This window comes from Hemitrygon akajei, chromosome 30, assembly GCF_048418815.1.
Source record: "Hemitrygon akajei chromosome 30, sHemAka1.3, whole genome shotgun sequence".
NCBI classification, from domain to species: Eukaryota; Metazoa; Chordata; class Chondrichthyes; order Myliobatiformes; family Dasyatidae; genus Hemitrygon; species Hemitrygon akajei.
Genome location: NC_133153.1, coordinates 27,602,797 through 27,615,123, shown reverse-complemented (window position 1 = coordinate 27,615,123; position 12,327 = coordinate 27,602,797). Strand labels below are relative to the sequence as shown.

At 45.8% G+C, this 12,327-nt stretch overlaps 1 protein-coding gene and 1 long non-coding RNA gene across 3 annotated transcripts in view; one reads left to right on the top strand and one right to left on the bottom strand.

The window, feature by feature from the left end:
- igdcc3 (immunoglobulin superfamily, DCC subclass, member 3) overlaps positions 1–12,327 on the bottom strand; it is a 191,934-nt gene that overhangs the window by 111,987 nt on the left and 67,620 nt on the right. Inside the window, exon 1 of one of the 2 annotated variants that reach the window (XM_073033204.1) lies at positions 3,938–3,999. The exons of the other annotated variant lie outside the window; for it this stretch is intronic. The gene's annotated coding sequence lies outside the window, so the exon portion shown is untranslated. Of the gene's footprint in view, positions 1–3,937; positions 4,000–12,327 lie in introns of those variants that run through there. 2 annotated transcript variants of the gene reach the window in all.
- LOC140718741 (uncharacterized) lies at positions 5,101–10,052 on the top strand. The gene is made up of 3 exons (XR_012096776.1): positions 5,101–5,205; positions 6,175–6,415; positions 6,987–10,052. It is a non-coding gene; the product is annotated as an uncharacterized lncRNA (long non-coding RNA).

The following is a 12,327-nucleotide window of genomic DNA, read 5'->3' as shown; positions in this document are numbered from 1 at the left end:
GGCGCTGGTGTTGGTGATTCGAATATCCGAGGTGACCTGTCCCATCCTTACCTGCTGACTTCTGTTGGTCAGGAAGCTGTAAATCCAATCGCAGAGGTCAGGTGGCACAGTAAGGTGAGACAATTTGGAGCAGAGGGTATGAGGGACGATGGTGTTAAACGCCGAACTGAAATCCACAAACAGCATCCGAGCATAGGTCCCAGGACAATCCAGATGTTGCAGGATATAGTGCAGTCCCAGGTTGACTGCATCGTCTACTGACCTATTTGCCCGGTAGGCAAACTGCAGGGGATCCAGCAGGCTGCTGGTGAGGGTCTTCAGGTGGTTCAACACCAAGATAGGAAGTGTTGTTCATTAGCGTACCGCCTGTCATATGGATCTAATCCAGGTAACCAAGGTTCACACCTGAAATCTCTAAGATCTTCTGTGAGGCCACAGAAATGGAGCGGATTAGATCATAACACCGTAAGACATAGGTGCAGAATTAGGCTGATTGGACCACTGACTCTGCTCTGTCATTCTATCGTGGCAGATTTATATCCCCCCCCCCCCATAACCTTTGACACCCTTACCAATCAAGAACCTATCAACCACTGGTTTAAATATACTCAATGACTTAACCTCCACAGCCATCCATGGTAATGAATTCCACAGTTCGTCACCCTCCGGCTAAAGAAATTCCTCCTCATGTCTTTTCTAAAGGGATGAAGATGTATTCTGAGGTTGTGCCCTCTGGTCATAGACTCCCCTACTATAGGAAACATCCTCGCACATGCACTCTATCAAGGCCTTTCAATATTCAATAAGTTTCAATGAGATCCCCCCCCCCCCACCATTCTTCTACACTCCAGCGAGTACAGATCTGGAGCCATCAAACGCTCCACATACATTAACTCCTTCACTCCCTGGATCATTTTTGTGAGCCTTTGGGGGGGGGGGGGGGGCGACCTTTGTGGTGATTGGGAGCCATGGAGAAGATTTTCTCAAAGGGCAAGGAGACACAGGAGAGAAAGCTGGATAAATATCAGCAGTCAAGATTTCTGTTAATTCCTAGTGGACAAAACTTCAGTTTAGGAATGGGTAGCAGTGGGGGAAAAGAGGGCAATAGTATTCTCTGCTCCCAGGATGGTCCAGGGTTTGAGTGTTGTTTTGGTGAGGAAGCAATATCTTGCAATTTTATGTGGTCCATCACAACTGGTGATCGATGGAGATACTTGCTGGGTGCTGGGTATAATCAAACCTTAAATATTCAACAACAAGGGCAACAGTAAAGGTTTTGTCGAAGGCGAGGGAGGTGCACAGTCAGGGTTTCTAGTACAGGTTCATTGGTTGGAATGATTGAGCATATGCATTCACCCAGAACCATTTTGAAAGCTGTATGCAGGGGAGTGAATATTGAAACGGGTCTTTTCTGGGATTCAGTTTTACAAGAAAGAAAATATGTGTATCCACAGAACTCTGAAATCAAACACTGAACAAATGCAAGAGGCTTGTGCTTATTTCAAGGTCTTTGTTACACCAATATTATCCAAACAATCAATAATTTCTACAGGAACCATATCCCTATGCTGATTATTCCTGATTCCCTATTGGATTTCTGTCACTGTAACCCAGAATCCTCCTGTGATTTCCATCTAATTCATTATTTCCTCATATTTTCATTTCCCTGTGTCCGGCTCTGTACCGTTCCCCCAGCTGTGAAGTCAGAGGCCAGCCAGGCAAAGCTTCTCAAAGGCATATGCAGTTTGCAATTTCTGCACATCAATTAAGGGCAGCCCAAGATGACTCGTCTTTAATCCACTGACCCTCCCCGCGGAGCACTGGAAGATCTTCACTCCACTCAACCCCTCCTCAGCCCGATGAACCCGCAGTGCAATAAGCAAACTGCTGGACGAACCCCATGTGTCAGTCGGCATCTGAAGAGAGAAAAGGACAGTTGACGTTTTTGAGTCAAGGCCCTTCATCAGGACTGAGGAAAGTAGAAGGAAGATTGCCAAAATAAAGGCATGGGCGGGGATCAAGAGGTAGCGATTGATGGGTGGAACCAGTTGAGGAGGGGCGATTGACAAGTGGAGAAGGGGATGGGGGAAATAGCTTCAGAGGCTGAGAGGTGATAGGAGGAGTCCATGGAGGGCTGCAGATGGCAGCATCTGATAGGAAGGGGAAGTGGAGCATGGCACCAAATAAATGTGGTGGGAAGGGAGCCAGTGGGAGGTATGTCTAGGCAGCAGGAGGAGGGGGAAGAAACTGGGTGATAGGGTGTTATGGGGGGGCTAGGTGTGTGTAGGAAGAATTGAGTAGATCAGGAGAAGAGAGAAAGGAATAGAGCAAGATACCTCAAATTAGAAACCCCAACTTAGTTAATGTCCACGTCTGGAGAAAGACAGTGTACTTTTGCAAGCCATACTCCATGTGCATTGAGGTCTCAATTTCCAATCTTATTAAGTATGATCCTACAATTTGGCAAAGCAGTAAGATCATAAAGGACAAGATCCCAGCTGATGCAGACCAGGGCCAGCCATCATTTGTGCATGAGACCACCTACGCTTTTCACACGTACAGTACTGTGCAAAAGTCTTAGGCACATACATATAGCTCTGGTGCCTAAGACCTTTCCACAGAACTGTAGTAATTTTACGTATCACACTGTACTGTTGCCATAAAAAAAAATTCATGATATGTGCCTGATTCTGATATGGGTCTCTAGTGTGGGCTAAGAGTGGGTAGGAAGCAAGGAGAGGAGAATCATGATTGGGAAAAAGGGAAGGGAGAGGGGAGGGAGTGGGGAGCACCAGAGAGACAGTCTGTAATGACCATTAAACCAACTGTTTGGAATCAAATGACTTTGCCTGGTATCTCAGCGCTAGGTGTATCTGCACCCACACCAACCTCCTGCTCCCCCCCACCCCCAGCCCATGGCACTCCTTCTCTGCCACCTGTCTCACACCCCTCCTGCGGCACTTCAGCCATTCCCAACATCTTCTGCTCCCGTCAGATTTACAAAGTTTCTCTCCGCTCCACATTGACAAATACAGCACTGTGCAATAGTCTTAGGTGCCTAGCAATAGTCTTTCTGTGCCTACTGTACAAACGGCAGGTGCTGGAGATCCAGAGCAACACGTACAAAATGCAGATCAGGCAGCAACTACGGAAAGTGAATGAACATTTCAGGCCGAGACCCTTCTGCAAGACTCAGCTATATATACTGCTTCTGTCTAAGACCTCCGCACAGTATTGTGGTAATGTTATGTATTGCACAATATTGCTCTCGCACTGTACACTCCGCCCACTCATTACCCTCCCACCTTCTTCATACAGTTCAATGCTCCACCTTCCATTCCTATCATATTTCATCAACTGGAAAGCCCCTGCTGCTCCACCTATCACCTCCAAACCCTTCTCCACCTCCCTCTTCCATCTGTCGATCACCACCCCCCCCCACCACTCCTTCAGCTGAACCCACCTAATGTTTGCTGGCTGTTGCCCCACACCTACCCCTCATGCTTCTCTATTGGCCATCTTCCTTCTAACTTTGAACGATGTGTTGCTAAATGTGTAGATTTGGGAAGAAAACTATAGTCAACTGAATCCTGACCAAGGGTCTCAGCCCAAACCGTAGACGGTAACTTTAGTAGATGTTGTATGACTTGCTGAGTTCCTCCAGCATTTTTCATGTGTTCCTCAAGATTTCCAGCATCTGCAGAATCCCATTTCCCATTCCAACATGTCAAACCATGGCCTCCTCTTGTCACAAGACGAGGCCACCCTCAGAGTGGAGGAGCAACACTTTATATTCCGTCTGGGCCGCCTCAAACCTGATGGCTTGAAAATCGATTTCTCTTTCCAGTAAACAAATCCCCCCCACCACTCTCTTTTACCTCCTCTCACTTGCCTATTATTTCCCCCTTCCCTTTCTCCTTTGGTGCACTCTCCTCACCTTTCAGATTCCTTCATCTCCAACCGTTGACCTTTCCCATCCAGCTGGCTTCACCGAACACCTTCCGGCTAGTTTGCTTCCCCCCTCCCCCCACATTTTTATTCTGGCAACTACCCCCTTCCTTCTCAGTCTTGAAGACGGGTCTCGGCCCAAAATGCCGACAGTCTATCCATTTCCGTGGATGCTGCCCGACCTGCTGAGTTGCTCCAGCATTTTGTGCGTTCCTCCCAAGATTACCAGCATCTGTAGAATCAATCCGCTGTGTTCATCAGTTGCCTCTTCTCTTTCCACAGCCATGTTGGGAAAGAGGGAAGAGTGGCAGGGGAAATATTTATTGCAATCAGACAATAAACTTTAGCCAATTTCACCGAACATGTTGCTGCTGCTGAACTGGGCTAAATAACATGTTTAATGCTATTCTATAGTTAAGAAGGGATTTATTTCCAAATCTCTTCAGGCAATGTTGTGCAGCGTGGGAGATTAAAATCTCTAAGTTACTTGGGCAGAAAAATAAATTACTGAACCAACGATTTGCACGGATAGAGAAAATCCATAGAAAGGGTGATCTGACCAGTGATCATGTTGCCAGGAAGTGGGTTCGTAAGGGACTGAGGGGCAAGTAGAGAGTGTAGTATGAGGGGCAAGTGGAGAGGGGGGCATGGGGAGGGGTGGGGAAGGCTTCAGGAACTGGAGCCGTGCGAACTGCAGGCGAGCTGGAGATAGATACAATGCAGGTGGCTGCTGAGCGAGTCTGCACTGCTGACAGCCGCTCTCCTCCTGACAGCGCTGCGCTTTCCTCGAAAGCAGACTCTGTCCCCGGCGAGCAGCACGCTCCGCAACACAGTCCCCCACCAACCCGCGGCTGGCACGGGTCCAGGGAAACCCGAGTCAATTAATAGCCGTGCTCTGGGAGCCGGGCCAACTCTGCGAGTCACGTGGCCCCGCGCCGCTGACAGGAGTCCGCACACTGTGGCTGAACACGGGAAGACCACCCCCACTCTGACCGACCCTCCCTCCCCCCCGCGACCTCGCCGCCGCTCCCCCCCCACCCCCCTTCCTGCCTCTTGTCTCTCTGGCAGCCTGCCAAGAGTTCACTGCTTCTGAGAGTAAAATCCGATGCTTCAGCGGGTCAGCTGTGATTCCAAGCATTTCAGAAGTCGCCTTCTGTGTGACCAGCGCGCCGCCTTAGCTCAGCGTTCCTCTCTCCAGATCGTGTACTCGCTCCGTCATGGGTTCGCGAAAAGAACCAGCGGAGCAGCCAGCTTTCGGTGAGCGCCAAAGTAACTGTGTAAAAATGTGCTGGCCCCAATACAAGCGTGGAAAGTCGGCGAAGAGGGGCCGAATTCTCACCTCTGAAAGAACGGGCTGCGGGTTCAATTCCGCACCAAAGACTTGACTACACATAAAAAAAATCTTCGGGAAGAGAGTGGTGCAGGGTTGAGGGTGGTGGTATCTATAAGCCGAGATCTGGTCTATCATCTCAAATGGGAGCAAATAATTACAATGAATTATTTGGGGGGGAAGAAAGGATGGAGAATGGTCAGGCTAATGGTCAATTATCGCAATAAAACCCACCGTTGGTTGTGAGATCTTGCTGTGCACCGATTCAGCACTGTGTTTCCTCGTCTCACTTGCGTTCTCATTTCTGCAGCGCGCCCTTTCGGCTCAAGGAGTCAGCACCGCCTATTTACAACCACATGACCAATTAACCTACTAATCTATAGGTTTCTCAGAGACGGGGGGATATCGGAAGACCTGAAGCCCACCAATGCCTGTGGTGGGATTTGAAGCCGGGTTGCTAGCGCTGTAATAGCGTTACGCTCACCACCACTGAGCAGCCCTGAAATAAGGCTCGCAATGCTGCACGAATTTGATTGTGCTCTGGACCTAGAGTAAAAGGCAAGAAGTAATCACAAATCCTGGACATTTATATTCTATTTCAATGAAAACTTAAGCTCCGTTTTCCCAGGGCTGTTTGTCATAAATGCATCAAGCCTGTCCTTTCACTCCCCTGGTAAAAATGTGTGACACCAGCTGAAGCGCTGCCCACAGGATGGTCCAATCAGTATTAGTTTAGCTTCTCTGAAGCCGAAGAACCAAAACACCAAAATAATTCTTGGGCTTTCAGTTCAATTTTATCCCTGCATCTCAGCCTCAGTCAGTTCCCGTCCGGGCAACAGCGAATTCAGCACAATTCTGAACCTCCGCTCAACCCATCTTTCGTTTCTTTACTTTAGAGATGAGCTCTACATCGAAATGTGTTGTTTGCGTCAAATCACGTCGGCGAGGATTGAGCTGGGCAGCCAGCAACAGTCGCCTCACTTCCGGCACCACCGTAGCAACACCACAGCTCACTCACCCTAACGATACATCTTTGGAATGTAGGGGGAAACCAGCACACCCGGAGGAGCCCCCAGGTTCGTGGAGGGAACGTACAGACTCCTTAGTCGAATTCCAGTAGAGGGAATTTGTTGTAATGTGAGTATTATTAAAAGTAAGTTAATACTACCGGGGTTGGCGGGGTCTTTACTTCCGCTCTTTTTACTCCCAGTATGCATTGTATATAGTTCCTCCACCCATGCCACACGAGGTACCGGGAAGCCTCTGTATTGTAAATATCATCTGCCGTCCCAGATAAAGATGCTCTTTTGGCCATCAAGTTGTCGAGTGGTCTTTTTGCAAAGTGGAAGTTACCACAGAACTGAATCTCGCCCTTACTCCCTGCGCTGTAATGCATCACGCTAACCACTACATTACGGTGCTGCCCAATTATCTTATTGCCTTCCTCGTTAGCTTTACATAATTAACAGCTTTATCATTGTTCTCCCATTCGACCCTCCTGTTGTTTTTTTATATTTAAAGAGACAGCATGGTAACAAGCCTGCCCTGCCGAATTACACCCATGTGACCAATTAACCTACTATGTTTTAGGAAAATGGGTGGAAACAAGAGCACCCAGCAGAAAAACACAGAAACTCTTTATAGGCAACTGTGCGACCTGAACCCTATTCTCTCTTCCACTTCATATTTTCCCTGCATCTATTTGCAGAACTGAGGAAGGATGGATAACTCCCTCTAGATCCACAGATGCCTCCTGCTCTGCTGAGGGCTCCCGACCCTTCCTGCTTCAAAATCGCTGCATCCTTGCCGTTTGATATTGACTCAGACACACGGGTTTCAAAAAGGACTCAGCACCTGAATTTGATGCCAGGTGGTGTTCCTGGTTTTGGTATCCATCTAGATCTTTAATGTTTGATATCAGCCGACCTCCCTGAATTCTGGCATCATGCAACACCTTTTGAATTTGATGTGAACTAGTTATTCCTGACTTTTTGCAATCATTCTTGTCCTGGAGTTTGACCTTGGCTGGATCTCTGACCCGTTAATCCTGCCCAAGTCTTGAGTATCCTTGGGAGTTTGAGAGTGACCATGAGTCAGATGGAAATAATTGAGTCTGAGTGCAGAAAGCAGGTAGAGAGCTCAACGACATGGTGTCACGACAACAACGTCTCCCTTAATGCCGTCAAAACAAAAGAGCTGGTCTTTGACTTCACAAAGCAGGACAGTGTACATTTTCCTGTCTACATCAATGGTGTTGAAGGTGAGAGCTTCAAGTTCCTAGGGATGAACAAAGCCAGTACCCTGTCCTGGTCCAATCATGGCCAAGAAAGCTGGCCAACATCTCTACTACCTCACCAATTTTTATCGATGCAGTATAGAAAGCATTCTGCCTGGATGTGTCTGCCAGACGCTGCAGAGAGTCATGGACTCAGCTCAGAGCATCACAGGGACCAGCTTCCCCTCTATGGACTATCTATTCTTCTCCCTGCCTCAGTAAAACAGCCAGCATTAATGAAGACCCCACCTACCCTGGATAGTCTCTCTTCTCCCCTCTCCCCAAAAACCTGAAAGCACATGCCACTAGGCTCAAGGACAGCTTCTATCCCACTGTTATCAGACTCTGAAATGGACCCCAAACATCCAGGACATGCCCTCTTCTCATTGGTACCATCAGGAAGGAGGAACAGCTTCTTCTCCTCTGCCATCAGATTTCTGAATGGACACTGAATCCACGAACACTACCTCACAAGTTTGCGCTAGTGACTTAATTTAACTTTTTAATGTATAACTGTAATTCACAGTTTTTATTCTTATGTACTGCTCCTGCATAGCAACAGATTTCACGTCATATGCCAGCGATATTAATTCTGATTCTGTACGCTAAACTGGACTTCTGGCCTCATTATCAACCTCATTCTGATCTTGCACTTTATTGTTTACCTGCAATTGTACTTTTTGGTAGCTTTTACAATTTATACTGCACTGTTTTACCTTATTCCAGCTCAATGCACTGTGTAATGATTTGATCTGTATGAACAAGACAAGCTTTTCCCTGTATCTTGGAACATGTCACAAAACCAATAACACTACAGAAAAAACTGACTTGAAGGACAATTGAACTGAAAAATGTAAGGTTTTCTTCCTCAGTCAACATTTTAAGAGTTTATTACTCACGTCAGAAAAAAAATCAAATCCTAAAAATGCTAACATTAGAAGGTTTGCAAGAAATAAAGCCCAGACTGACATTTGATGGTTTAGCATACAAGGAAATCACAATGTGATCAAATCCCAACAAAAATAAGGCTGACTTTATTGCCTGATAATAGATCTGTGTTCAAACAGTCATGTAAACATCAGCCAAATCAACAGAATTGTCAAATCAATATCCCTTTACTCTGAATGTGAACTGTTGACTTTACTCTGCATTTTATTTGTATTCTAGTCTATTGGCACAAGGGAAAAGTGGTTGTGAAGTGTGAAAGGAAGATGCCACTTTGATATGTTATAAATGGCATGTATGCAGTGTATCGACATTGCTCACAGCTGAGATTGTCCAGTGTCAATTCAATGAGCATTGACCTGTAACAAGTTCAGATAAATATTTCTGCGGAGGTTTGCAAACTCGTCATGTACAGGGGCACAACCCAAAATACTCCAAATATTTCAAAGGACTTAATTGAGTGAAACAGGAACAGCAATTCCAGCTCAGGAGCTTAAGAGTTACAAGCAGGAAAAGGCCATTCTTTCAACTTTTTAAAAAATACTTCAAAACTAAATTTTATTCATAAAAAAAGAAAAAATGCAGAATAATTACATTCATGGCCATTACTTTCAGTGCCAACGTGTTTTTTTTACACCATGGAGCTGTTGCCACTAATGTGGCTTCCTGGGTCAATCCAGCATTTTAACATTTGAGGGGTTTCCCCACTCAACCCAGCCCCTCCATTTGCAGAAGTGCAAGGACCCTAGACCCTGGCCTTTCCTCAAAGAGCCTTTACTTTGGCTGCACCACACTTCAGTACATACGCCTGCAGCCTGGAATAGTGCAGTCGGCAGCATTTCCTTACGGACATCTCGCCATTCTGGAGCCTTGTTTCTAGAACCGAGCCCAACAGCACCCATCTACATGAGTATTCTAGTAACACATTCAGGTTTGTGATGGTCAGACACTTTGGCCTGACTAGAGGGAGGGTTAGAATTATTTGTTTGTTATTGCCTGTTTCTAAATAGTCATTTCCCCATCTTTATATAAAAGCTTCTTGTCAGGCCATAAGAGAATGTACTAGGGTTTGTGTTTGGATTGGCTACAGTTGGTAGGTTTGGGCAGGTTCTATTTTGATTTTCAAGTAGTCCCTTGAGCCTGGTGCTTCATTTAGTAAGACCCTTTTCTTCAAGACAAGTTGCTGCCTGATACCCATATAATCTGATTCAAAGTTCGAAGTTGAAAATAAATTTATTATCAAAGTATGGATATTGTACCATATACTATCTTGAGATCGGTCTTCTTGCAGGCATTTACAGGAAAAAGATAAATACAACAGAATTTTAAGAAAAACTATACAGAAACTAAGAATAACAAACTGATGTGCAAAAGAGGAAAGTTTCAAAATATATTAATATCAAAGTAGGTATACTACATACAACCTTGAGATTTATCTCCTTACATGCAGCCACAAAACAAAGAAACCCAATAGAACCCTTTAAAAATATTGTCAAACACCAAACGTGCGGAAAAAAGACAAATTACGCAAACAATAAAAGTAAGCAAATAACAACTGTGCAAATAAAAATAATATGGAGAACGAGGTGTAAAGAGTCCACGAAAGTGAGTCTGTAGGTTGTAGAATCTGTTCAGAGTTGTGCTGAATGAAGTTTTCCATGTTGGTTCAGGAGCCTGATGGTTGTAGGGTAATAATTGTTCCTGGACCTGGTTGTGTGGGACCTAAGGCTTCTGTAGTTCCTGCCTATTGGTAGTAGCGAAAAGAGGGCATTGCCTGGATGGTGAAGATGTTTGGTGATGGATGCTGCTTTCTTTTGGCAGCGTTCCATGTAGAAATACTCCCTAAATATTTAGGGCAATATAAGTGATCCCTCTAACTTTCAAAAATCTTTTGATTTTAGCCTGGAATATACTTTGAAAAAGCATCTTCAGCTTTCTGCAGATAAAAGTATCCAAAAACCTAGAGCTCAATGTGAAGTTTCTCCTCATCCCAGTCCTAAAAGACAGACCTTTGCTCTGAGATAAAATTCGCTAGTTCTATGCCAAACAGCCACTTGGTACCTCAATCACTCTGAGTCTTCTACATCCCATTAGAGTCATAGAGCACTACAGCACAGAAACAGGCCCCTCGGCCCATCTAGTCCATGCTAAAATGTTGTTCTGCATAGATTCAAGGACCTACACCAGGCCCATAGCCCTTCATACCCCACCCCCCATGCATGTACTTATCCAAACTTCTCTTAATTATAGAAATTGAACACACATTCTCCACTTAGGCTGGCAGCTCGTTCCACACTCGCAACTCCCTCTGAGTGAAACAGTCACCCCTCAGGTTCCCATTAAATATTTCACCTTTCACACTTAACCTATGACCTCTAGATCTACTCTCACCCAACTTCAATGGAAGAAGCTTAACACACTTGAAGTCCTTGTCAGAATCCAGTTTTGACTATGACTACAAGAAATAGGAGCTGAATGAGACTCCTCAGCTCATTGAATCTGCTCCATCATTGAATCATTTTTTTCCTCACTCCATTCTGTCACCTTCCCCCCCCCCCCCACTTAACCCCATTAGCAACCAAGAACCTATCAATCTTCACCTTAAATACACCCAATGATTTGGCTTCCACAGTCTTCTGTGGCAACAAATTCCAGAGTCAACATCTGCTGACTGAAGAAATTTCTCCTTGTCTTAACTCTAGAAGTATGGCCCTTGACTTTCTTTACTTAACAGTCTGTGTCTGAAAAGGTAAAGTCATGGGGAGGAGTTAACATAAGAGAAGGAACACCCCACCTTTGAAACCACCACCCAGCTTGAGAATCTGAATGGGACTCATGGAGGATTACCAATTGCACACCAGTGTATCAATCTGGCTCATTTGCCACTTTAATCAGGGGTTAACAGTATCTCTGTTAGGCTTCCACTGTCCAGGGAATGGAGAGTGAGGGTTGCAGTCTAGGGCAGGCAGGGTTAATGGTTATATCTAATTTCCTAGTTAACCAAATGAAGGACAAGCTCTCCTCCCAAAAGCATGTCTCTCCACCAAACCCTTTCAGATGCTTTTCCCCCTGTGCCTTCCTCTTGCCTCTTTTCTCCCACCTCTACAGCTCCTATTTTGGTTCTCCACCCTCGCCCACCTCAGCAATGCCCCCCCCCACCAAAGTGGGATCAGCAATGCCTTAGCAGTCAAGTGAGATTGCAAAGCACGTTGCCTCAATGAGGATCTGATCATTCTGAGGTTTCCACGCAACATTCTCGTGCTGGAAGGAATCTCATATCCTGTGGAATGCGTGAGGTTTGTCCAGGTGCTCCAGTTTCCTCCCACAGTCCAAAGACATACCGGGTAAGTGAAGTGGTCATTGTAAATTGTCTCGTGATTTAGGTTAGGGCCAATCAGGTTGGGGTTTGCTAAGGAGGTGTGGCGCAAGGGGCCGGAAAGGCCTACTCCGTGCTGCAGCACTAAAGTAAAAAAATAAATGACGCCATCCTTTCACTCGGTAGGGGCATGGCACACCAGCTATGCCATTCTGGACTCTGTTGTTATTTAAGGGGTTAAAAATAAGTTGTAAGCAAGTATTCTCATCCGACTTATAAGCGTTGTGCATGGGGCTTGAGTTTGGCATGCTCCACTTGTCTCAACATTGCACTTAATATGGCAGCACAGTGGTGTTGTGGTTAGCTCAACACGCTTACAGCGTCAACCGAAGACTGGGGTTCCATTTCTACCTCTCCCTGTGAGGAGTTTATACCTTCTCCTTGTGACCGTGTGGATTTCCTCCAGGCGATCTGGTTTCCCTCCCACATTCCAAAGTTAGGGTTAGTAAATGG